This window comes from Mauremys mutica, chromosome 5 (assembly GCF_020497125.1).
Source record: "Mauremys mutica isolate MM-2020 ecotype Southern chromosome 5, ASM2049712v1, whole genome shotgun sequence".
NCBI classification, from domain to species: domain Eukaryota; kingdom Metazoa; phylum Chordata; order Testudines; family Geoemydidae; genus Mauremys; species Mauremys mutica.
In genome coordinates, this window is record NC_059076.1 from 71,335,904 (window position 1) to 71,359,969 (window position 24,066).

Here is a 24,066-nt window from a genome sequence, read left to right on the forward strand (position 1 = left end):
ACAACATAAAACATGGCAATTACCTCTGCATGAGGGTTTGATGTCATAGATCACTCTCCTAAATCATCACTCAAATTTAAGAAAAAAATCCCTCAGTAAAGGCTCGCAAATAGCATAAAATCTCATTCGTAGTCTGCAAATAGCATAAAAATGTTAATTGAAATTTGGACTTTTCCTTATTAGTGTGTTGGGGCTCCCTCTTGCTCCCATAGGGAGCCAATGAGAGCTTTGCCAGGCATTTCAAGGAGGTGGTTTGGGCTCATGTGTGGAATGAGTATCTTTGTGATCAGACTTGAAGGCAGGTTTCAGATGTTTCTGCTTGCTATTTATACTCATGCATCAGTGAAACAGGTAGGCATGCTGCGATGCGGGTTTATAAACAGGGATTTTTAACTGAGTGAGGACTGCAGGATCAGGTCTGAGATCTTTTAACATATAAATGCCACTTTGATGAGTGGTGAAGGAATAGCTGAAATGTTTTTAACACAAGAACTTGGAAATTGCAGTCCTCCCATCTGTTAACCACTTAACTCATAATCCGGTGTGTAATGCTATTACAAATACATAAATAATCACTTCAGGCTTAAACTGAATGTGTTTAAGTAACTGGAATGCATTGCTTCCCCAGTGATGAAAGAATACAGTTTACCCAATCCAAATACACACACACTCCAATTTCTGTAACCTTCAATTTTTCTTGAAGTCTTCCGCTAAACAAGCATATTGTTATAATCTTTGAGATAGTTAGTCTTCAAATTAATATGGTGACTTCTTTCCTGTTCTAGATGTGAAGCTGTGCTGGATGATGTCCAAGTGGCCTGAATGCCCTGCTGTTCATGCCTAATTGTTTTCTATGGGTTGTGGGGGATGGGGGGTTAATCAAGGGTATTTCAGGAAAGCAGAGCAAGTTGCTAGGGCAGTGGCTCAACCAGCTTTACACTAGACACATTGGGGATCAGTTGGTAAAGCCAGTTGGATTAAGAATTGCTAATATAGTGATCATCTCCCACAGGTGTAGTGGAGAGAGAGGGGCATTGGGAAAAAGGAATCAAGCAGTCCATTTGAATTAAGTTAATTAAAATTGAGTCTCATAAGTTTCATTAACACTTTCAAATGTTTCTAGCTGAGATTACTAGGGATTTGAGGTCACCCAAATTCCCCTCAGCCCAAATATGAGGTAGTAAGAAGGGACTGAAAGTGGTTGTACAGATTTCTTTATAGTTCTCCTGGCTGTTTTTGCCATGGTGGTGTGCACTATGTTAGTTGAGTTCAGTACCTGGTGCCATAACACATAGCGGATGGGTAGAATTAAAAAAGGAATTGTCGTTGATTTATTATCTGAAATGGTTTAAGACCCATTCTAAAATTATCTGGGCCCCATTTCAGTGAAGAGTTTTGTAGCAATATTTTCAACACTGCATATTGTAACTGGGGAAATATTAAAATTGTTGGAGGCTCTTATGTCTGGAGATTATGAAATTTAGCTAAGGCGCTTGGTATTTATTTGAATATTAGTACCACTGGCCAAATTCCAATTCCTTTCAACTCAGTTGCATTGTAGTAATGGAGGGCAGAATTCGCCCCCAAATTTTTAGGCATCACTTATTTGCAATACAGAAAGAGAAATCTAGCTCCATTTTCCCCCAGCACCAGATTCTGAATGTTCACACAATGAAAGGAACTTCCTCTCCTTTGAACATACTGAAACCAGGTTGGCTTTGCTAGGTCTGTGCAAACCCACTGAAGTCAAAAGGTACTTGGGTATAACTGAAAATGGAATGTGGCCCCCTGATAATTAGATTTGAAAAATAAGCATTGGCTGAAGTGTCAAATCTGAATTTCCCCGTGCTGCTAGCCATCTTGCTGAAAAAGTGACATCTTTTCTGAGGGTACAGTATATGGAAGCTTTAGCAGTATTAACGTAAAGAAGGATTTTCATTATTTTAATATTTAGAGCCAAATGGTGACCCACAAGCATGGTGAAAATGGGGCATAAGACACCCCCTATACCGGCTACTCACATCACAGATAGCAATGCAGGAGCGTCTCAGCAGAGCTCATATTTCCCTCCTTTTTTCACAGATGGGTAGAGTGGGCGGCATCTTGGCTCCATTCACCCTACATGGCCAGAGATGGAGCTGTGAGAGCTTCTCAGGGACTATATGCTGCATTGGATATGTACCTGTGCCATTCATACTCTCCCTGGAACAGCTAGAAGACATGGAGGAACACTAGATTAGAGCTGTGCAAATAACTTATTTTTCAGTTCGATGGCCAAACTGATGTTTTGTAATTAGTTTTGGATTGACCTGAAACAAAGATTTTGATTTTTTTCCACAAACAGAAAAAGTTGAAAATAATGTTTGACCCAGAACAAAATATTATGTTTCATTTGGGAGATTTTAAGGGGTTTTTTTTGTATAAAACTGCAGTGAAATTACAATAAAAAAGTTATTTGAGATTGAAGCATTTCATTTCAAACAAGTTTTTTTTTCCAGATTTTTTTCATTTTTTCTCTAAACAATTCAATAAACTATTCAACTATTCAAATCTGTATTTTTCACTGAAAAAAGATTTTGCATGAAAAATTTCACCCAGCTCTAATTGTGATGTCCCACATCACAATCTCCTCCCTGAGCTTCTCTTGGGACAGTGTAACAACATGGAGTTGTGTATCATATTACTTACAACATAAAGATTCTCATTTACTTATGGTAATGGGAGCATGTGCTGTTGGAGCAGAAGGTGCAGATTTATATTCCTGCTGTTGCTATGAAATTCCAAATGGATGTGTGGTAACCATGAAGTCCTAGGTGTCTGCAGCTTATGTGTGTGGTCTGTGTAAACCCTACATGCATTTTTCACCCAATCTTGCAAAGGACTTTAAACCAGCCTTTAAATTGTACTCACAATTTTTCATGTCCAAGTTTTTGCATGTGAAAATTTTTCATGTCCAAGTTTTTACACGTGTAAAGCAACAACAGAGTACAAGATGTGTAAAATTGTAAGCCAAAATTCAAAAACTTCTTTTGAAAAGTTAAGTATCTCTTTCTCATCCTGTTTCTGCATTGCCACCACCTTTTCTCGTCAGTGTTAATTAAATGAATTTTCTTCTTTTATTTTGGAGAATGGGATTATTATAAATGAGCAGGGTTTCTCTGTCTGCAAGTAAAAGCAGGATAGGGAATGGCGGGAGAGCCCAAAGGTTGAACGAATGCATGCTGTTATATATACATACTTTTACATTACTTTAACAAACTATCTTCATTTTCTCTGAATAGAATTTTCTCTTCCTTCTTCGGGCAAAAACAACTGCTTATCCTAAGGCTTACTCAAATTCATGACCATGCTCAGATCAGAACTTTAGATTGATTTGTAAATGAGAACTAAAAGCAAATAGTTCTTAAAATAAATAAATGTAATACAATGCCATAAATAGAGAAGTTTACCCTTGCTTATATCCAAAGCAGACAAGACAATTTCCTCATATATAATGACTGTGAATGGCTCTACAGATAATTAAGTATCTCTTAAAACCAAGGGCCTGATTTTTCCATTGATGCAAAGCTATCTGAAAGTATAGTATTTCCCGCCCCCAGTGTCATGATTAGGACTAGTTTGACTAAGGTATTTGTCTGATCAAAGATTAAATAAATTCAGGGTTTATTTTTTCAGCTTTGAATTTGAGGGGTTTGGTCAACTGATAACTGTAATTCAGCTGTCTCTGTTCTTAATGCTAGACTTCAGTGAAAACTTAAGCACACTTGTAAAATAGGAACTTGCACTAACTATTATGCATATATGCATTATGCCTGTGAATCTAGGATCTTTTAAAATCATCCCCTACCTGCACAATTGCATTAGATATGCAGTAACCTGTAGTAAATGGTCATGAATTTGAGATGGTGTACATGTGTACAACTCCCTCTACTGGTTAGAATCAGAACTGCTTGACTAGGTTTCCTAAACCTCATACATCTAACAGAGCTTTTCCTTTAGCTTCAGTGGTAAGCTTCTGCAGCAAGAGTGTCTGAGGTTTTGTCCCCACAACCATAGCAAAGTTTTAAATGGCCATAGCATACAGCACTGTGACCTCAGCAACACTCTAGGGGGATATGCATTTGTTACAAGAGGAGAGGTAAATCTTTTGGAATTTCCAAAAACTCCTAGCTGTAAATTGTTGAAATACACAGCCACATCAAATCCTTCCGGCAAAGTATTGTGAGTAAAAAAATTAAAAAGTGCTTATATGATTCAGGAGCCTAAATCCTCTATACTTGCAGTAAGGCTTGGCCTCCAAGGCCACTTATGCATTTTTTCAAAATGTTACCCTATGCAATCGTACATTCTGTGTTCCCCCACATTCTGTATATGAGAAGGTCAGAGTAGCAGGCAGAGTGTGATATGCTGTCCAGTCCAAGATCCTGTGTGTCTGAGAAACAAAGAGATAGAGGAATTGTCTATGCAGAAAAGGCTTTATAAGATTTGATTAGAAATCAAATTGGTACTGTCATAGACCCAGGCCAGTTAGGTATAGCAGAAGGCAGATATACTGGCCACTGGATTAACAGTTTTCTGTTCCCTGACTGACCAGAGCAGGGGCTGCTCCAGGCTAATGAGAACACCTGACTCTAATTAAGCTGTAAAGAGTCAGGTGAGGCCATTCAGTTAATGTGACCACCTGACTCTAATTAAGGCCCTGCTGATACTATAAAAAGGGCTCACTCCAGTCAGGCGGGGGAGTCAGGGAGCCAGAGGAGAGGAAGTGCGGCTGAAAGGCTGGTTACTGAAGACACCCTCAAACCATCGTTAAAGGAGCCCTAAGGTAAGGGTGAAGAAGGGAGAAGCAGGAGAGCTGTGGGGAAGTGGCCCAGGGAAATGTAGCAACTCTGGCAGTGAAAGGTTGGTTGCCAACAACTGCTACCATTAGGGTCCCTGGGCTGGAACCTGGAGTAGAGGGCGGGCCTGGGTTCCCCCCAACCCACCACTACAGGAACATCTCCTGGAAGGGGAAGTCAGGTCCCTGTCAGGACAGGAGGCTGAACAGAAACTGTGGGAGTTCTCTCACCAACCTCCTTGCAGCCTATGATGAAAAGGGCTCAGTAGACTGTAACCCTGGCCCTAGATAGAGAAGGGCTACGTGGAGGGTCACAGTGAGCCACTGAGGCTAGCATAAACCGCCTAGAAGTGCAGGACCCACAGGAGCAAGGTCAGAGCTCTGCCACAGTACACATGCAGAGTAAAGTACATTTTTAAATGACACAACTTACATTAATTCAGAGATGCAGCACCTCATTCTAAGCGAATGTCCTGAAAAATAGCTATTAAATAAAAAAAAAGTCAGTGAGCATGTAAGAACCAGACATCTGAAGGTATTAGATATATATTGTCTTTACTGTTTAACTCAAAAAGGCCAAAATAGTCTCTTTGAAATTTGGCACAATAATTTAGACCCTAGCCCATAATTTTTCATGCCAAGTTCCATCCTGGTACACTACCCATATAATGTATTATGTTCCCAAGAAATGTGTCTTACAAAGGAAGCAATGAGAGCACATCCTTAGTTGCTGAAGTGCACTGCATTCAAAGTACCTCCAGATTGCCTTTGTCAACACAGATATAGCCTACTTTAGCATGCAATAGCCTTGAGCAGTTTGACCAATGTCACCTAAGAGAGTTGTCCTGGCAAAATGGGCTTATTCTGGAGTAATGTTTGGTACTCAGGAAAATAAAATAATGTTGGCATACAGTGGGGCTTGATACTACATCACACCCTTAAGCAGGAAGGCACCTTTCAGCTGTTTATCAGCTAAGAGTCCACAAATAGTAGAACTGTTGGTACAGAATGTCATGAAACACTGTTAATTGCTGTATAATACCTGAGTGATGAAAGTGTTACAGACTTAAAAAGAGGTGATTATTGGGCACAAAGTCCCACAATGCCCCCACATTCCTGGATAGTACTGGAAGTGAAGCAACCCCCATCCAAAACTGAGGGAAGGTGGGGTTTTCATTGCATTTTTGCTGTGAGGTGGGACAGATATTCACAGGGCCTTTAAGGAGAAAATGGGACCCTTGAATTTGACATAGAAAGTGAAAGGGAAGTTATTGGAAACAGTTGTAGGATCAATAATTTAGCTACATAAATGTGTGTGTCTTGTACACTGGAAAGGTTAAAATGAGATGTGAGGAAGCCAGAAAGATTAAGGAAGTTGTAGTTGTGGCAAGAGATGTCCAAGACGTGGGTAAAGGGTTGGTGGCAGGGATGAAGATGAAGGCATCAACCTGACAGATGTAGCAGAAGAATAGAACAGTATATGACAAAAGCCTGGAAGTGGGAGGAAGAAAGTGTCTAGTCAAATACAAGCCCAGATTGTGAGCATGGTTGGCAAGGAGGATCGCAGTGACATCAAAGGAAACTGAAAAAAGTTTCAAGGAGGGGAGGAGGTTGTGTATCTGTGAGGCACTCATGTAGATAACGTGAACCATTAGCGCATGCCACACTCGACAAGAGAAACCTACATTTTAAAAACTGTCACAATCTCAGGCACAGCAGGATTTAAAAGTGAAAGCTTTAAACAATCAATTATAAAAAGAAAAAAAAGTGAAAGCTTCACACTCGTTAAACATCGAGGGGCCTGTGCAAAGGTTTCTATGTCTGCCTGCCTTGCTTCCTGCTGAGAGCAGATTTAATGAGTCACGAGCAGCGAAAGGCGTCTGCTATGGTGAAATCAGCGAGAGGATGCTGAGGATTTAATTTAGAATTCCATTAAGCAGTAAGGTTCTGGTCAAGGAGAGAGGTTATTGACCAGCTGGCAAGCATGTGTGCATGGAAACTTGCATACAATTTAGGAAAACACATATCCTGGGTTTGTTATAGCTGTCCTATGATTTGTGCTGTTAACAAACAGAGCCTGCTTTTAATTTTGCTTGGGGCACAGATTTTTATAACTAGGGTGACAAACTTGTCAGAATATTAAAAAGTCAGATGGTCACACGACCCCTTTATTTAGCTCTTTAGTCCTATTTACATGGTAGTTTTCAAGGCTAATTCTCCTGAATATCTCCTTGTTCTTGAATTATGAAACAGAATGTAGAAACTCCTGATTTCTCTTCCCATTTATTTGTATACTTCTTTCAGTCTTCTATTAATTCATCTTCTCCCTAAATTAAACACTTCCAATCTTTCCAGTCAGTCTTCAAAATTTCAACTTTCTACCATGTTGTCATTACAGCACTTCAAAAAACAGCACAAATATTTCTGTTATAATATGGGGCAAGCATGTTCTTCCCACACCTTGCTTTAAAAAAAATGACTGGACATTTTTGTTCAAACTTTAATTTAAAAAATCTCATATTTGGGCTGGAAAGTTTCAGTCCCAAAGGTGAATTTTTAGAAATTTTCACAGCCACTCCTATTCTGGCAGCATACAGATTGCAGAAGCAGCATGAAAGAGAAATAAGGGATTGGCCATAAATGTTTTTACACTGCATTATTATTGTCATTAATATACCCATCAGTATTTATCAAGGTCAAAGTCTGGTTCCCTTCCTTCCCCTTCCTCCATTGTAGGGATATTAAAGAAGGTTTATATTAGACATGGTTTATCTGAAAAATGACTTATTGTTAATTGATGCCTCATAACTAAAGGTTTATGTTAAAAGTAAATTTGTGATTCTAACCTGCAAGCCACCAGCTGTGTCTGTGTGAAGCCTGCTCAAAGAAATACTTTGTATAAAACTTGTTAAACATTAATTAACTCTAAGTAAGCCAAAACAGTAGCTGTTATAGTGTATACATAGAGACCCCCACCCTCTGTAAGTTTTCATCTCACTTTATCTTTGATTGTTAAAAGACAGGGAGTCTCACATAAATTGGTAACACCCCAAAAAGCAAAGAGACAGTGAAATAGATGTGATTAAGATAGAGAATGTATGTGACTGAATGATTAGGGAGTTACCAGTCTGAAGAATTCAGTGTTGGCTGAAGAAGGTGTCAAGTGGGATCAACCAGATGACCCACCAGACCTCAAAGGAAGGAAAAACAAGCATCTGACAGAATGGAGCCAGCCATCTGCTGATTGATTTAGCAACAGCAGAATGAGGCAACTCCTATGAACTAACATAGGGAAAAATCCCTATAAAACTGGACTCTAAAGACTGAGGACTTTGAGTCTATGGTTCTGCTGCCAGCCTCCAAGAGCATCAGATGCATCTGACACAGACTCGGCTCCATCCTCATGACCAAGATACCTGGCCAGTAACTTGGCATGAGCAACATCTAGGCTGGTAACTATAACATCTATACAGAACCTGAATGAATGATTGTGTGAATGAATATGTGTGTGTGTGTATAAGGAATAAGTAGTAATAGAAACAAGTAGGAAAACATTATCTTTTGTTTTATTATGGTATTTACAATAAATGTGGCATCTTTGCCTTATCCCTCTTAATAAGATCCTGCTGGTTTTTATTATATTGGTACAACACCATGACCTGCAAAATATGTCCCCTTTTAATGTGTTTTTATTTATGGCTTTTCAAAGGGGATTTTCTCCTCCTTTTCAGAATCATTTTACACTTTTATTTTCAGCTCAACATTTCCCCTTTGACTCGGGCATGCTTGTCAGGGTTCCTTGGACGCCGCCTTTCAGCTGTCTCTGCTTTGCCAGGGAACCCTCTATTGATCACAACCGGGGCTTTTGGGCCCTCCTTACCCTTCTCTGGACCTTCATAGCAGTGTACAGGGACTGGAGCCAGGGTGAAATCTCACCATAGGTATTGAACATTTCTGAACATTTCAATGTAATATTTTTTTGGCATTAAACAATGAGATTTACCACGTCTCCCTTCCTTTTTCACTCCCTGTATCTCTCCTCCATTTCTATTATTTTATTCTAGTTTCTTATTTTCTACTGTATATTTTGGTGTCTTTTTTTCTTCCTTCTTTCTCCAGTATATTTCCCCTGTAATATTAAATGATCATTTCCTCTTTCCTCTTCTTTTCCTTTCTTTCTTTACCAGGTTTGTATATGTTCCTCCCTTCCCTGATTGTCTCACAATCCTTATTTTCTCTTTATCTTTGTCTTATCACTCCCTCACTCTTTCAGTCTGCTCCGTTCTGTCTTACTCTTTTCCATTCCCAATTCCCACACACCTACAAAGCTTTCAGTTCATCCTTTCCCCTTTCAAAGTCTGTTGGGTGGCAACAAATGAGTAGTGCTTAAACAACTGTGTTGCCCCTGCAAGGATATGTGGTTTGCCAAAGTGCTTCTCTGTCCTGGCATGTCACAAAATGTTGACCCATAAAGCATCAGTGACAGATAATTTATTATTATTATTATTATCAGTATTTTTGTTCCTGAATGCTATGTGACACTTGTCATGGTGGCAGTTGTAGTGCATGTTGAACATGGAGACAGGATCTGCTTGCAATGACAACAGCAACAGCCTGGGATTTGGACAACCTCTCAGACTTTGCTGGGAGAGGGAGTCACCTCACAGCTAAGGGCGAACAAAGAAGGTCTGTGACACTTCTAAAAAGTTTTACACTCTCAATCTCAATTTACAAAAATACCAGATGAAAAAAGTAGGTAATGAATTAGCTAGCACCCTCACTTTGAAAGCAGATAGTTTTCTTTTCTAGCTTGTACTTTTTGAAATAAAATAACCAAACCAAAACAAAACCCTCCTCCTTATAGAGTTATAGATAAATACTTAATAGCATACTGGGACTACAAAAGTTCAGCTAGTTCACAGCATTGGTTCTAGCTCTGTCAGTTGTAGGGTGACTACTAAAGCTCCCAGTTAAAGTTAGTAGAAATTGTATGACCTTAATATCTAACACTCTCACAAAACATATGGGCTAAAAACACTCCCTTATATCATGAGACACATGAGAATCCTAGCTTCCTAGTGGTGTTTAACACACACCAATCCTGGAGGTTAACAAAAGAGTCTTTTCAAATGGTCAGTGACCCAGGGCCAGTGTGTTGCTTTTCTGGGGAGTGAATGGAGGAGGGAAGGTTATGCCTGTGCTCTTAGCATTGTCAGGATTATGTATACTGGGGAGTGACTAGGGAGAAGGTGCATGAGTTTTGGCACTGAAAGGTTTAAATATAGTGGAGACCGGAAGTGGTGCTCTGCTAATGAAAAGATGACACCTACTGGGAATGGGGAGGAGGAGAGGTGAACCCTGCCTTTCCCTTACTCTTTCCAGAACCCCAGCTGGCTAAAGAGAGACTCCCTAGACTGCATCCCAATCCCCTCCAGGGAAACACTGCTACCAATGGCTGCTGCTACAACAACTTCCAGCTCTTCATGCAGTAGTGCTTCCTCTTCTTCAGGCAGGGTCTGGGGGAAGGGATAGTGTCCTGAAGACTCCACCACTGCCCGTCCTTCCTGTTGGGATAGAGATGGAGTGTATACTGGCAGGTAGGAGTGGGAACTCCAGCTAAGCTATCAGCTGTTGTGGTAGGAAGTGGGTTACCATGACTGGTAATTGAGGATGTAGCTGCAGAGAGAATACACTACCCTGATAAACTTTCAGTCTAGAGCTGGAGATCTGTTTATATTTTTAATGTGGACTCTGCAAAGAAAAGAGCAAGAAATTGACTTTTTAAAGAAAATCTTAGATAAGCAGTCACATCTGGAGGGTTTGCTGTCAAAGTTATAAGCTTCAACAGGAAATGGCAGAGCGTATAAGCTTCAACAGGAAATGGCAGAGCGTATAAAGTTTAACGAGGCACTAATTCTTATTGAGGAGAAAAGCAATGGAGGTTCTAGAAGAAGCCTATTTTGGGGGAACATAAAATAAACTACTTTCCAAAAAAGTTAGCTGATTGCAATAGAAATTCTTCTCATTTTTTTTCAAAGAAAAAAAGTGTTTTTCTGATTAACCACAAGCTTCCTTTCCCTCTGACTAGACAATACGCGTTAGTAATTTCAGGTGGAAATCATGTCTTTTTGTTTTTATTTTTGTTTTTTGAGGCAATGAGGATGGGGGATAAAATTTGGGTTTATAGTGGGAAACCAGTTACTCCCTGTTGTGCAGAGGCCTGTACACTAAGTTGGCCACGGTAACAACAGTCCAGCTCAAACTGTTGCATAGAATTGTTTATGAAAGTCAGAAACAGATACAAAAACTATTACAATCTGGATTCAGTTTAAAAAAAAATATTCTGAAATAGCATCTCCAAGGCTTCTACTGAAGTCACTGTTTGGCATGACAATGAGTTCAAAGACTATAGAAATGGGAAAAAAATGTTTTTAGAGTTACAGATCACATTTTGGTGATTTGTTTTTGGTTAATTTGAATGAGGTGGGGTTGCAGCCCCTTTGTGGACATTGCTTATCTGGGGTCAATGGGAGGGATGGACTGGAAAGAGCTGGCATTTACTGGGAGCCCAATGCTATGAAAAATAGCCTTACATAGGGAATGCTGTAGTATGATTATGTCTAGGAACTTAGGGAACCCTACTTTCAGGTAGTGCTTCATGAGAGAGAATAGTATAGGTGAAAGAAGGAATAAAATCAGAATGTTATGTGTCTTGGCTCTCTTTCTCTTTATGCTTCACACAGAATGCCCAGGATTTACCAGGACACTGGTGGACCTTCATCATTCAGATCCTAAAATGCACCCTGAGTGGACCAGGCTGCAGAGAGAGAAGCAGACGGCATCTCCATCTCTGCTGACTTCAGCTAAATCCTGAACACACCTAAGATGTGGACTTGGGTTCTTGCTCTCGTCCAGTCCCTCATGTCATTTTCCTTTCCCATTTACTTCTCATCTTTCCTGTCTTTCTGTTCCTTCTGTCCAATAAAAGACTCTTATGGCTTAGCTGCTAATACAACTCCCCTTTTTGCAACAGTGCTGTGACCTGAGAGGCAGCTAAAAGCAATACCTTAAAGAGCCCCAATGGTAGTCACAGTTCATTGGGCCTGATAAGACACTGTGCTGGGCTTGTGTTTCTCCAGCAATGAGGGTGAAAGTGAAAGTCAGCGCCAGAGGCAGAAACAGCATTTTCTGTCTTTGCTGATCCTCTCTTCCCTTTTGTGTGTATTTGTCTCCTTTTGACTTAAAGGAAAAAGGATTGGACTTCAATAACCACATGAGTTCCAGACCATCTAACCCAGGGGTGGGCAAACTTTTTGGCCTGAGGGCCACATCGGGGAATAGAAATTGTATGGCGGGCCATGAATGCTCACCAAATTGGGGTTAGGGTGCAGGAGAGGGTGAGGGCTCTGGGGTGGGGCTGGGCATGAGAGGTTTGGAGTACAGGAGGGTGCTATGGGCTGGGACCGAGGGGTTCAGAGGGTGGGAGGGGCATCAGGACTGGGACAAGGGGTTTGGGTATGGGGAGAGGCTCAGGGGTGCAGGCTCCAAGCAGCACTTACCTCAAGCATCTCCCAGAAGCAGTGGCATGTCCCTTCTCTGGCTCCTGTGTGAAGGTGTGGCTAGGTGGCTCTGCACGCTTCCCTGTCTGCAGGCACTGCCCCTGCAGCTCCCATTTGAGCGCCAGAGGGGGCCATTGGAACATGTAGGAGCCAGAGCAGGGCCATGCCGCAGCTTCCAGGAGCCGTGTGGTGGGCCCCCTCGACTCCGCGCCCCAGCTGGAGCACCGGAGCGGGGCTGAGCCGTGTGGTGCAGCCCCCAACCCAGCACCCCGGCTGGAGTGCTGCCGTGGGGCAAGCTCCAGACCCTGCTCCCGAGCAGAAGCTCAGAGGTTGGTTTAAAACAGCTTGCGGGACATATCTGGCCTGCAGGCCGTAGTTTGCCCACTCCTGATCTAAACTAACTTATCCTCTTTCCTTCCAAATCCACAGTGAATACCATCATTAAAAGCATTTTAAAAACACCTATCAAACAGGGGCTTAAGATAGGGCTCTTAAATTCCAAATGCTTTTCATTTTACCAATATGCCCTGCTCTCTTTCCCTTTAGCTGGATAAAGTATTATTTCTTTTTAAGCTCTTATTAAAGACCCTGAAAAAGGAGGAGGAAGATTTTTGATGGCGCTTGTTACAGCGGGAGTAAACCAGTGATAACTTGACCTGGCGCCCCGGAGCACACTTAACTGTTTAATGTTGTAACAGTGAACATGAGTTTTATTAACCTCTTATCCCTTATTGGGCTTGAGACTTCTTTTATCAGCAACCCTTTCTTATGAATTTACAATCATATCTTCAGAATCTTTCCATTCTTTCCTCATTTTCCATGGTACCACTCCCTCCCCCTTTCAACCCCTGTGAGGCACTAGTGGTGGCCTTTCACATCACACAGCTGTTTCTCATAGATCTAGTATATGGTCATTTTCCAGGTGGATTGTAAGACTGTATGTCCCCATGTATTACCTCCTTCCCTCAACTAGTTAGCCACTAGTCCCTGTTATTCGCTGTGAGCTGGGTTGTTTGGAATTTGTTTTCATCTTAGGGCTTGTCTACACTGGCACTTTACAGCGCTGCAACTTTCTGGCTCAGGGGTGTGACCCCACCCCCAGCGCAGCAAGTTTCAGCGCTGTAAAGCGCCACTGTAAACAGTGCCCCAGTGCTGGGACCCGCGCCCCTCTGCCGCAACTACACAAACTGTGTTAAAGCGCTGCCGTGACAGCACTGCCACGGCAGCGCTTTAACGTTGCCAGTGTAGACTAGCCCTAAATAGCAAACATCACACCAAAAGAATTGGGTGGCTGTAAGCTGTGGTTACTTCAGAGCTGGTAGGTGATAGACAGCACTCCAGTGAATGATGTGCGTGGATTAGGCTGTGTCTATGCTGCCACTTTCAGCACTAAAACTTTTGTTGTTCAGGGGTGTGAAAAAACACACCCCTGAGCAACAAAAGTTTTAGCACTGAAAAGCGCCAGTATAGACAGCACTTTATCTGATAAAACTACCACCGCTCATTTGGAGTGGGGTTTTTTTTTAATCACTGGGAGAGCTCTCCCCCGGCGATAAAACATGACTACAGTGCGGCCACGCTATAACAGGGATAGTGCAGACATACCCTTAGTTGCTATAGTCTTATCTCTCTCTGCCCTTTGCACCTTTTCTTGCTCTTAGAAAACTTGGAGAGCTTTGATACTTTTGTTCCCACTCTTAATGTGGTTTTGGTTTAGACCAGCTCCCTTTTATTACAAAGATACCCTTCAGAAAGGGCCATCTTCAATAAGACCATCCTACTAGGTTTAACAGTTATTTGGAAGCTTTTCAGTTATCACTTGTGGAATTGAAGGCTATCCAGTGAGAGATCTCAGCATCTTTTGGGGAAGTTCTCTGACCTGTGTTATACAGGAGGTCGGACTAGATGATCACAACGGTCCCTTCTGGCCTCGGAATCTATGAATCTTTTCAGTCTTTGCACCATTGTTAGGAAATCATGACATATTCAGGCATAAAATAACATTTTTTAAAAATAGACAGTTCATTCTTCTAATGGAAGAGGAGAGATTTTAAAATCTGGGATCATTTCCCAATGTACCACTTAGCAGTTTAATTCTGGATCAGATCCTTTAATCTGCACTGCTGGTGCAGTTTGGATCTTGAAAAGTTTCCTGCCCTAACTTTTGTCTTTGCAATAGAATAAATAACCTGGAAGAAAATCCCAAACTCTGCTATGCAGCTCTACTGCACTGGATGTCACTGTTGCTCTTTCTTCCTAAAAAGAAGTGGCTATCTCATGATGACTGCTAAGTCATGCTCATTCCATGCTGAGAAACTGTTTTGTATGAAAAGACACTGTTGTGTGAGTATATCATAGAATGAGGCATTTTTCCTTTAAACGTTTTTTGCATTTAAGCCATTGCATCTCTATAGAAAATGGAAAGGCACAAGGATATCCTTATCTTCGTGGTCATGAATATTTTCAAAGCTAATCTCACATTAGAAGATTTGTAGTGTACAGAGCTGTATAGAAATAGTGTAGTGACGGGAATCTAGCTGATGGAAGGTAGGAGCTCTGTTTCATGTCTCTACGTGCTGTGAAAGAATATGTATGTCAAAAGAAATAAAAATCATTGTATCAGTGAAGCTACTCTTAGGCAGGCAGATGAACACCTGTACCTTGCTCTGTCTTAGACTAACCATTCTAAACATGACATGCATCCGACGAAGTGGGTATTCAACCATGAAAGCTCATGCTCCAATACGTCTGTTAGTCTATAAGGTGCCACAGGACTCTTTGCTCATTCTAAACGTGTGTGTGAATGAATGGAGGATGACAGAGCTGGAATGAAAAACGCTCCCATTTATTTGAGAAATAACATTACTTTTATGAGATATGCATTAAGCAATAGTTACTATAAGACTCAAGGGGTTCAGTGGAAATTCCAGAGTCTGCTTTTTTTGTAGGAAAATGTGTGTTCCAAACGTGTTCTCTTCTCCCTGAGGCAGGGAAATACACTTGCTGTGTCATTCCAACTCCCTGTTTATTCCATGCACATGCTGCCGCTGTGGAAAACTGTTTATCCTGATGACAAGTTCAAACTAATGGGCTTATTGCCTTTGAAAAAAATCATCTGCTTTGATTTCCCTCCTGGCTTTTCAGATAACCTGTTTTTCCCTTCTCCTCTCTGGGTTTCTTTGATTTCCACCCCAAATTCTCCCCAGGCATCCAGCCGTCTATCTACTTACGTGGTCTCCGTCATTCTAGTATATAAGCACCTCCCAGGTATTAAAAGCAGAAATAAAAGTAACAATCTCTCTCTCTTTCTTTCTTTCCAGCCTGCAAGTAGTTTATGAGGTTGTTTGGAATTAATCTGTTTCTGTGTGTCTATGTGAAAGGGGAAAGAACTTACTGAGGGGGGGCAATAAGGTATTCGTCAAAGGAATTAGTTTTGCACTGAGCTCTGAAGCTGGTGAGGTCTTAGACCATCTTGTCTATTCTGTTTGTATTGTGTGCTTGATAGAAATCCTATTTGTCTGAGTGTAGTGGCAGGATAAACAGTGTATAAATCCTGGCTAGATAGATAGATTTGTAGCACCTCTAGTATGTTAATGCAGAAAGGGGAACTTGGAATGAGAAGAGGTAGTCCCAAAATGTTTCCTGAATTCTGCCAAGAGTTGAGGTTCCTGCCTTGAAAAGATGAGTCCATTTTGCATATATACCTGCCAAACCTGTACAGTCTTTTACATGACCATCTCTGATATGCCTCCTGCCCTCATTTAGTACCTTTCCAAATCTACCTAAAGCCTTTGCATCTGCTTCTTCACGGGCCTCTAACTTAGTTCTTCCTCCAGCTATACCAGGGCATTAGTGGCCATGGCCAGTATTTCTCTCGAAATTCCTCTCTCTTTCACAGGCTGATTTGTTTTCTTCAGTCAGCTCAGTAGCCTCCAAACTGGGATGTTCTGCTCTCACGCAGTCACATAAAGTGTATGTCTAGACTGCTATAAAAATTACCCACTGAGTCCTTCCACACCCAGTTGTTACTAATGCACCTACATTACATTTGAAACACAGAAAGCTGTTGATAGTATCTCAAGAAAAGCTGCTAAGTGGGGTCAAAGGGCAGTCCAGGCCATACTTTTTATTTGAAAAACAAACAAACAAACAAACAGGGAGGCTAGTCTTGGGGAACCATTTGCTTCCAGCTAAACAACAGGTACTAAAGTGTAGGTTCCTTTGGACAACATAGAGACCGTGCCAGGATAATGTTGAGTGCTGAAAGCTCCACTGCCAAATGGAATACTGAGTTTGCAGGGTTCATGGATGTAGTCATTAGGGGAAATTGTCCCTTGATCTTTTCAAATAAAAACAGAAAATGCAATGAGTATTGACCAAAACTATAGTGGAGATCTTGCTTAACAATGTTTGGTTGTTGCTTTCATTCAGAATGATTATTTTACAGTTAAGATTGCATGTATCTGGACTTTTAAGAGATTTTTACTCCTCTTACTGTAATATATAAGATGTATACGATGGGAAGTTGCGGTCCTAGAGAGGGTCAGACAGCTATCTCCACATACACATCCCAAAGGTACTATTCCACTGTAGCAATTATCCTGAACAATAACTAACTGCAGTGGATTAAACTCAACTTTCTTCTCATACAGACTCTGAGCTGAAGACTTTTCAACATTACAAAACAAATCACTGCAAGCAGGCAGTTTCTCTATTACTTAGCCAGCCAAGTGCAGAGGCAAGAGCCAGAGAGCATGCTTTTTAGTTGGTTAGGTCATCCATTTCTTGCTCATCATATGTAGTTTTTATTTCTGTAGAAGGAGAAGAGTTTCAAAAATTATTTGCAGATTTCCTAGACACGGTGGCACAAAAGAGCTTTCTATCCAAACTATTTCATCCCAGTTAAAATCCATGAGTCCCTTGCAGCCATTTCAAATACAGGAAACATCAACTGTGGTCCAAAAGAGGGACACCCTCTTCAGTTGGTAGTTGTACAAACTTGATCTAATATTGTACTTTTTATCATCGTTTTTTATAGAGTACAAAATCCAACTTCTATAGGGCTTAAAATTATGCTGTTTTGTGAATGTATTTTCACTCCACACATCTGTATGAGGTAATGACTCCCAAGACTTATAATTGCCCTGGATCCACTGCAACAACTGTCATGGAGGTCAGTGGGAATTGTACACGTGGATGTAGGGCAGTTTGTGTCCCTAAACGTGTATGTCCTTTCTTCATGCACAGAGACCAGATGGCACATGCATCAGGCAATGAATCAGTTCAGTAGTCATAGTCATATTTAAAACAGACTAGGATTGGAAGAATAAACAGTATGTTGCTGATGAAGTAAATATGCCACAAGTTTTAATAGAACGATTTACAGTACATCTCTCTCTCTCTCTCTCACACACACACACACACACACACACACACACACACACACACACACACACACACACACACACACACACACACACAGTAAAAAGAACCCCTAGAAAATAATAAGTGCCTAATAAATCTCTTATCATTAGAATTACTTGAAAGAGAACAGGTAGGGTGAATCACATGTAGTGTGTGCCAGATCCAATCATTTGGTGGTAATTTCTTATAATCAATATATGTATTGTACTTTTATAATTATTTAGGCTCATTTTACACTGCATTTAAAGTAGTTCTCAGGAAAGCCTGATATAATTTGATGTTTTGTTACAAACTGATGACTTTGGCGAAACTATACATTTTTTTACCTTCATATTAGAACTAGTCAGAGGTCAAAATTGGAAGCTCTAATCCAAACCTCTAATCCAAATTTCAATAGAGATTGGAAGGGAGATTTCAAATCTGAATCGCCAGATGGCAGAGTACAGCAATCACTGAAATTTACTGAGGGATGTGTATAGAATGTTACATTTTCATTTAATGTTAATGGTCTGACCAGGTTCTAAAACTGTTACTATACTTATAAAATAGCAATATCCCTACATAGAGACAGAGAAGGGGAATTCAGGTTCGCAGTTAGGGTTTTTAGAGAATTTCTTGGTTATCTACAATCAATGATCTAACAATGTTGCTTTAAATTAATGAATGTGTTTACAATTTTAACTTCAACGACACCTCTTAAGTAGAGGTGGACCTTTAGAACTATAATGGGACTTAGGCATGTGCTTAAAGTAATGCATGTGCTTAAATGCTTTCCTGAATAGGGATGGACAGAAGCTCATGCTTAATGTTAAGGATATTCTTCAGAGTTTTAGTGAAACAAAGCCATTTTTAGATGCTCACATTCCGTGGTGCTGGACATTGTATTGTTACCTGGTGTTTTCTGGATCCAAAACAGTGGGAACTTAACTGTTTCTCTCCATGCATTGTCAGGAATAAATCAATGGAGACACAGCTCCTCTGTCTGATAAATGATGGGTACAAACACAAGGGATTTTACATAAAAACGCCTCTTTTATTAGATCTCAAGCACACACACAAACACACACACACACACACACACACACACACACATATTCTGCAGCAGTAGATTCAGAAAACCCCAAATATTTATAATTACCCAAAGTCTGAGATGGTTAGAGTAATCAACAGCCAGGCTTTCTAGAGGCCCTCCTTCTGTCGAGCTGCTGGGGAGTATAGGTGTCAGATCCTTGCCCAAAGAAAAGTTCTCTCGGACTGCTCCAAAGCACACTTTCTAATTAAACGCATTATAGAATTTCTCTGAACAAAGCACATAACTCATAATAGCCCCTAATAGGCTAACAATTTCCCTATCAACAGCCAATAATAATTCATTATCCTCATTATCAGGAAAGCGGCTTCAGCAAAAAAACACATAAACACAGACAACCAGAATCAAGGTCAGTTTTCCACATTTCCCCTCCTTCTCATGAATCTGTCCTTTCACTTTGACTATTCCAGTCAGTAAAACTGCGGCTTGCAGCTATTTTTGTCTGCCTAAGCAAGGCCAGATTTTTCTCCTGACTTTGTGGTGTCTTCGCTTCCAGTTTAAGTGGGGGGGGGGGAGAGGGGGGTTAAATGCAGACGATGGCTGCGGATTATGTCAAATCCAGTTTTCTCTCAACAGTATAACCACACCTAGGTAGATAGAGATCTCTTCTTGAATACATAGATCTTTCATAGTATTTATTTATTTCTTCACCAATTCAGAGAGAGATTGATTTTTTCCTGCTGTCTTCTGGTGGGAAGAGAAATTCCCCAAGCTACCAATATGCTATAAAGCCTTTTGAAATTGAATAAATGCAGCAACAACTATTGCTGCTTCTTATTATTTGACTAGTCTATTTGGCACTTCCTGATTTTTGTTTGATTTTTTTTTTTATCTGAACGACAACCCTTGGTCTTTTTATCCCAGCAAGATAGAACAGCTTAAAGTAGGACAGAATAACAATAACTGACAGAGGAGAATTCTTACCACTAGCTTTTACTTGGGTTTGGTTGGTGAACCAAAAGAGCCTACAAAGCCTGGGAGAATGGAAACCGTTAAGAGAGTCTGTGGCCAATTTTCTCTTTAGTGTTTTTTTTTCCTTTTTCATTATGTTTGACATTTTTGATATACAGGGATTTGCTACAAACTAATGTATATGGCAGGAGACTGAGGAGATTAGACTGTACTTAGATACAGAACACACACTGTATGAAAAATGGAAATTACAAAGCTATACTGATAGCATGGTTCTTTCTGGTAGCTGAGGTAAGTGGCTTGTTGAATTAGCTGAGCTAGCATAGAAAACAGGGAATAAGTTATTGCTTTGTCCTGCTAAGTGGGCCATGATTACCATTTCACTATAGCATGAGTGTACATATGCAAGATTGTATTAAAATTATGCTCTAAAATGCCACCTACTGTTTCCCATTTTAGTTTGCAATTCTTTTGCTAATGTTGAGGTTGAAGCATTTCAAGACAACTAGATGAAGATTAATTACATTTTTATTATTGTATTCTTAATCAAAAACAAATGTTTTAAGTAATGAAGTGCACAGGTTGTTTTTTTAGTTATATAAATTACAATGTGAGATTTTTTTCCAAATATAGTTATTGGATTCTGCATGGACAGAGTCACTTCCCTGAGCACTTTTAAGAGGAAAGCAGCCATTCTGAATTTCCAGCTAAGAGAGCAAGTGTGCTTTTAGCATGCCTCACATTTTTCACCTTTGATTTGTGTAGTTCAGTAAATGACCCTCTGGTGCTAGGGGATGGGAAGAACCTTCTGTCACTCTGTCTGACTTAACAATGGCACTGATGACTCTGAAAATTGTTCTTTTCAATCTGAAGGCAAGTTTTCTCAGTATAGGACCAGGAGACAGACTGGCATGAAAGTTGGGATGGTAAACTCGGGGGGATAAAATGAGTAAGCCCACTAATGTGTGGTTGCCTGAATGAAAATGATGAGTAAAATCAATCTTTATTAAAAAATAAGAGGTTCATAAGAGAAAAGAGGATGCATTTATTATTATTTAATTGGATTCCAGTGATGATGCTTAGAGACTCTTACAAATATTGGGGTTCCATTATGCTAAGTACCGTACAAATGCATTGTAAAAAATGGTCCCTAGAGGCTAAGTAGACACAACAGACAAAGAGTGGTTGCAAGAAAATCTTATGCTCATTTTACAGATATAGGACTGAGCGTCAGAGAAAGGTGAGTGACGTACCCAGGTGCACACAAGGATCAAGTTCTACTCCAGTGCCTTAACAGTAAGACCTTCCTTCCTCGCATATACTCTGACCTTTGTAACCTTCTTTGAATGCTTCTCAATAATTTCCCTTTATGAGAGACATGCATGTTATGCGAATGATCAAAAATGTATTCATGGGACTATCTAGACTTATGCTCTCCCCTCCCCTACTCATTCTCTGTGTTCACTCTAGACCAGCTAAATTGGCGGAGTCATCTAATTGTTGTAAAATGTCATCTGAAATTAAAAATTCCAACCACCATACAGGGAAAATGTGGAAGATTGAATACAAACTGTTTGCAAATGGGCTCCTTGTTGTAATATTCAGGTTTGTTGCAATCAGAACAGGCCGGTGCAGGATGTGATATGTAGAATGTATATTTTGTGTTTGGCACGTGTGAAAAGATTTCTGTTTCTCTGGCAAGAGAACACCTAGGTGAACTGGGTCAGCAATCTGATCAGGTAAACAACTGGGTCTGCCACCTGATCAGGTAAACAAGTGAGTTAGCAAACTAATCTTGGTGTTAGGCAGAAAAGTGTTTATAGAATATATAGTGAATAACTTTGTAACACTGTATTTAAGGCACACACCTGAATGTGGGTGTGTGCTTGTGTTTAACCCTGTGCTGTGCCCTGTTTCAGTGGACTGACCACTCACTGCAGAACAAATAAACGACATACTTCTTCAGGTCAAGAGTCTGTTTGTGAACCTCTGCATTCTGGGTAGCGGAAAAGAATCGGTCAGTACCCGGCAAACCCAGAAGTCTCAAGCTACACAGAAAACTAAGAAACAAAAATATCCGATAACTCCCTCACTCAGAATGCTAAATTATTTATCTTTATTTTCTCCTTTTCCCCCTTTAAATGCTATTCACCTTGAGTGCCTTTTGGAAGGAGTGGCTTTCACTACACATAGCCTCCCCCACTTCAAACTTTTCCCAGACTTTCAAAAATCACCTTTAAATGACACTTTCATATGCATTTTGTGACATTCTTCACAAGTTCTGAGGATTTTTTTGAAGAGCTTTTTTCCCTTTTCCACCCAGCGCTAACATGTGATGCTGCCTCTCATAAGCACAGCCATAGTGAAATAGCTGCCAGCAGTGCTGAGTGAAATCCTATGACAAAGGGAGCAAACTCAGATGGACCCTGATTGGATTGGCCATTCCTACTGTGTTTTACCTAAGGGCTCCATCACTCTCGCATTTGTGAGGGGAAAAAAGGAGATTATGCAGTAATTCCCCCCATAATACATGTACCTGACCTTCTCTAAATTAATCAATTATTCTGTCAGTATTTGTATTACCAAAGCACCTAGGAGCCCAAGCTATGGACCATTGTGCTAGGTGGTCTTCAAATATAGTCAAAGGTACTCTTGTCCTTACTAACCATTTATGTCTTTAGGATTAAAATGGGCACAGGCCTTGACAACAAACATCAGCCTGGTTCTGTCTAAGGCAGTGGTTCTCAAACTGTTTTACTGGTGACCCCTTTCATATAGCAAGCCTCTGTGTGTGATCTCCCCTTATAAATTAAAAACACTTTTGTATATATTTAACACTATTATAAATGCTGGAGGCAAAACGGGGTTTGGGTTGGAGGCTGACAGCTCACGACCCCCCATGCAATAATCTCGAGACCCACTGAGGGGTACCAACCCCTAGTTTGAGAACTCCTGGTCTAAGGGACCAAAATTAGCTCTACCAAAATATCAGAAAATGTTTAATGTGTGATTGGCACATATAAGGCCTCTTTTCAGTCAGAAAATGTGCACCTATGTTGTATACACACCACCATATATGTATATAGAAACTTGGACTTGCAAGAGACCAGTGCTCTAAAGGCCTGCAACTAGCCATCAGTAGATGTAAGGTGGTTTATAAATCAAATTCAGTGTTTTCTAATTTGCCCAGGGCAGCCTATACCTTGGAGCCAGCCCTGCATCCCAGAAGTTTGTGGGCTGTCCTGTTTTGTTGTTCCCCGATAGTTTTCCCTTTCAGACTAAGCTTTTCATTACTAAAATCTAATCCATATCTTTGTTTCTATCACTGCCGCCACCGGCATTCTTGGAGTGAATAACTAATTCATCGCTGGGCTGTGGGAAATAGAAAGATTTAACTGAAAGTTCTGCATTAGCTGCTGCAGGGGGCCTGCACCCTGCTCTTGGCTAATTGTCAAAGTGCTAATTGATAAGAGTGAAATTGTCTAAACACAAGCCATTCTATGTGTGTGGGACTCAGCAGTGGCACTGTGTACTTTTTGCCCAGTAAATTCCATTCTCTGGAGAAAAATGCTGTTTGTGGAGCTTGCACATGGGGGGCAGCCTAATAACAAGATAAATGAGAAACAGCGTCTCAACCTTTTTCTTGTTAAACAGCAGAAATAAGGAAACAAGGAGATGGAAAATACAGTCAAAAACCTGCATTGTATGCTTTTAACCAGAGAGAAATTCTGCTTTTTAAAAAATGACTCCCACAGTAGAAGGTAGGCATAGTTCTTGATCAATCAATAACATGCAGTACATGCTGTTAAGAACATGTAATCTTGTAGTAAGAACATTTAACCAGGATAAGAAATGTTCTTTTTATTTGTGGAAATAGAAATGATACACAGCAGGGAAATGGATTTTCTCAAGCAGCAATGTTCTGTTCAGTGACAGAAAATAATGTCCTAAAGAAAATCATATTTGACCTGTACCAGAAGCATTCAGTACAAAACACAAAGAGGTATCTCTTTTACTAATGACAGGCAAGTTATTTAATCAAGGAGCAGTCTAAGATGTTTCCTTGTAACGTAGCTTCTTGCTCCAGCTTCTCCTGCTATATATTCTAATCTACTTAAGACGTTCTTATTATAATATTTTCAGTTTTGATAGTGTTTCATCTAAAGAACTTCAAATGCTTTACCAAATTTGGTGTAACCAATGCATAAGGTGATTAAGAAGCTTGGCATGCAGTGAGACAGTGG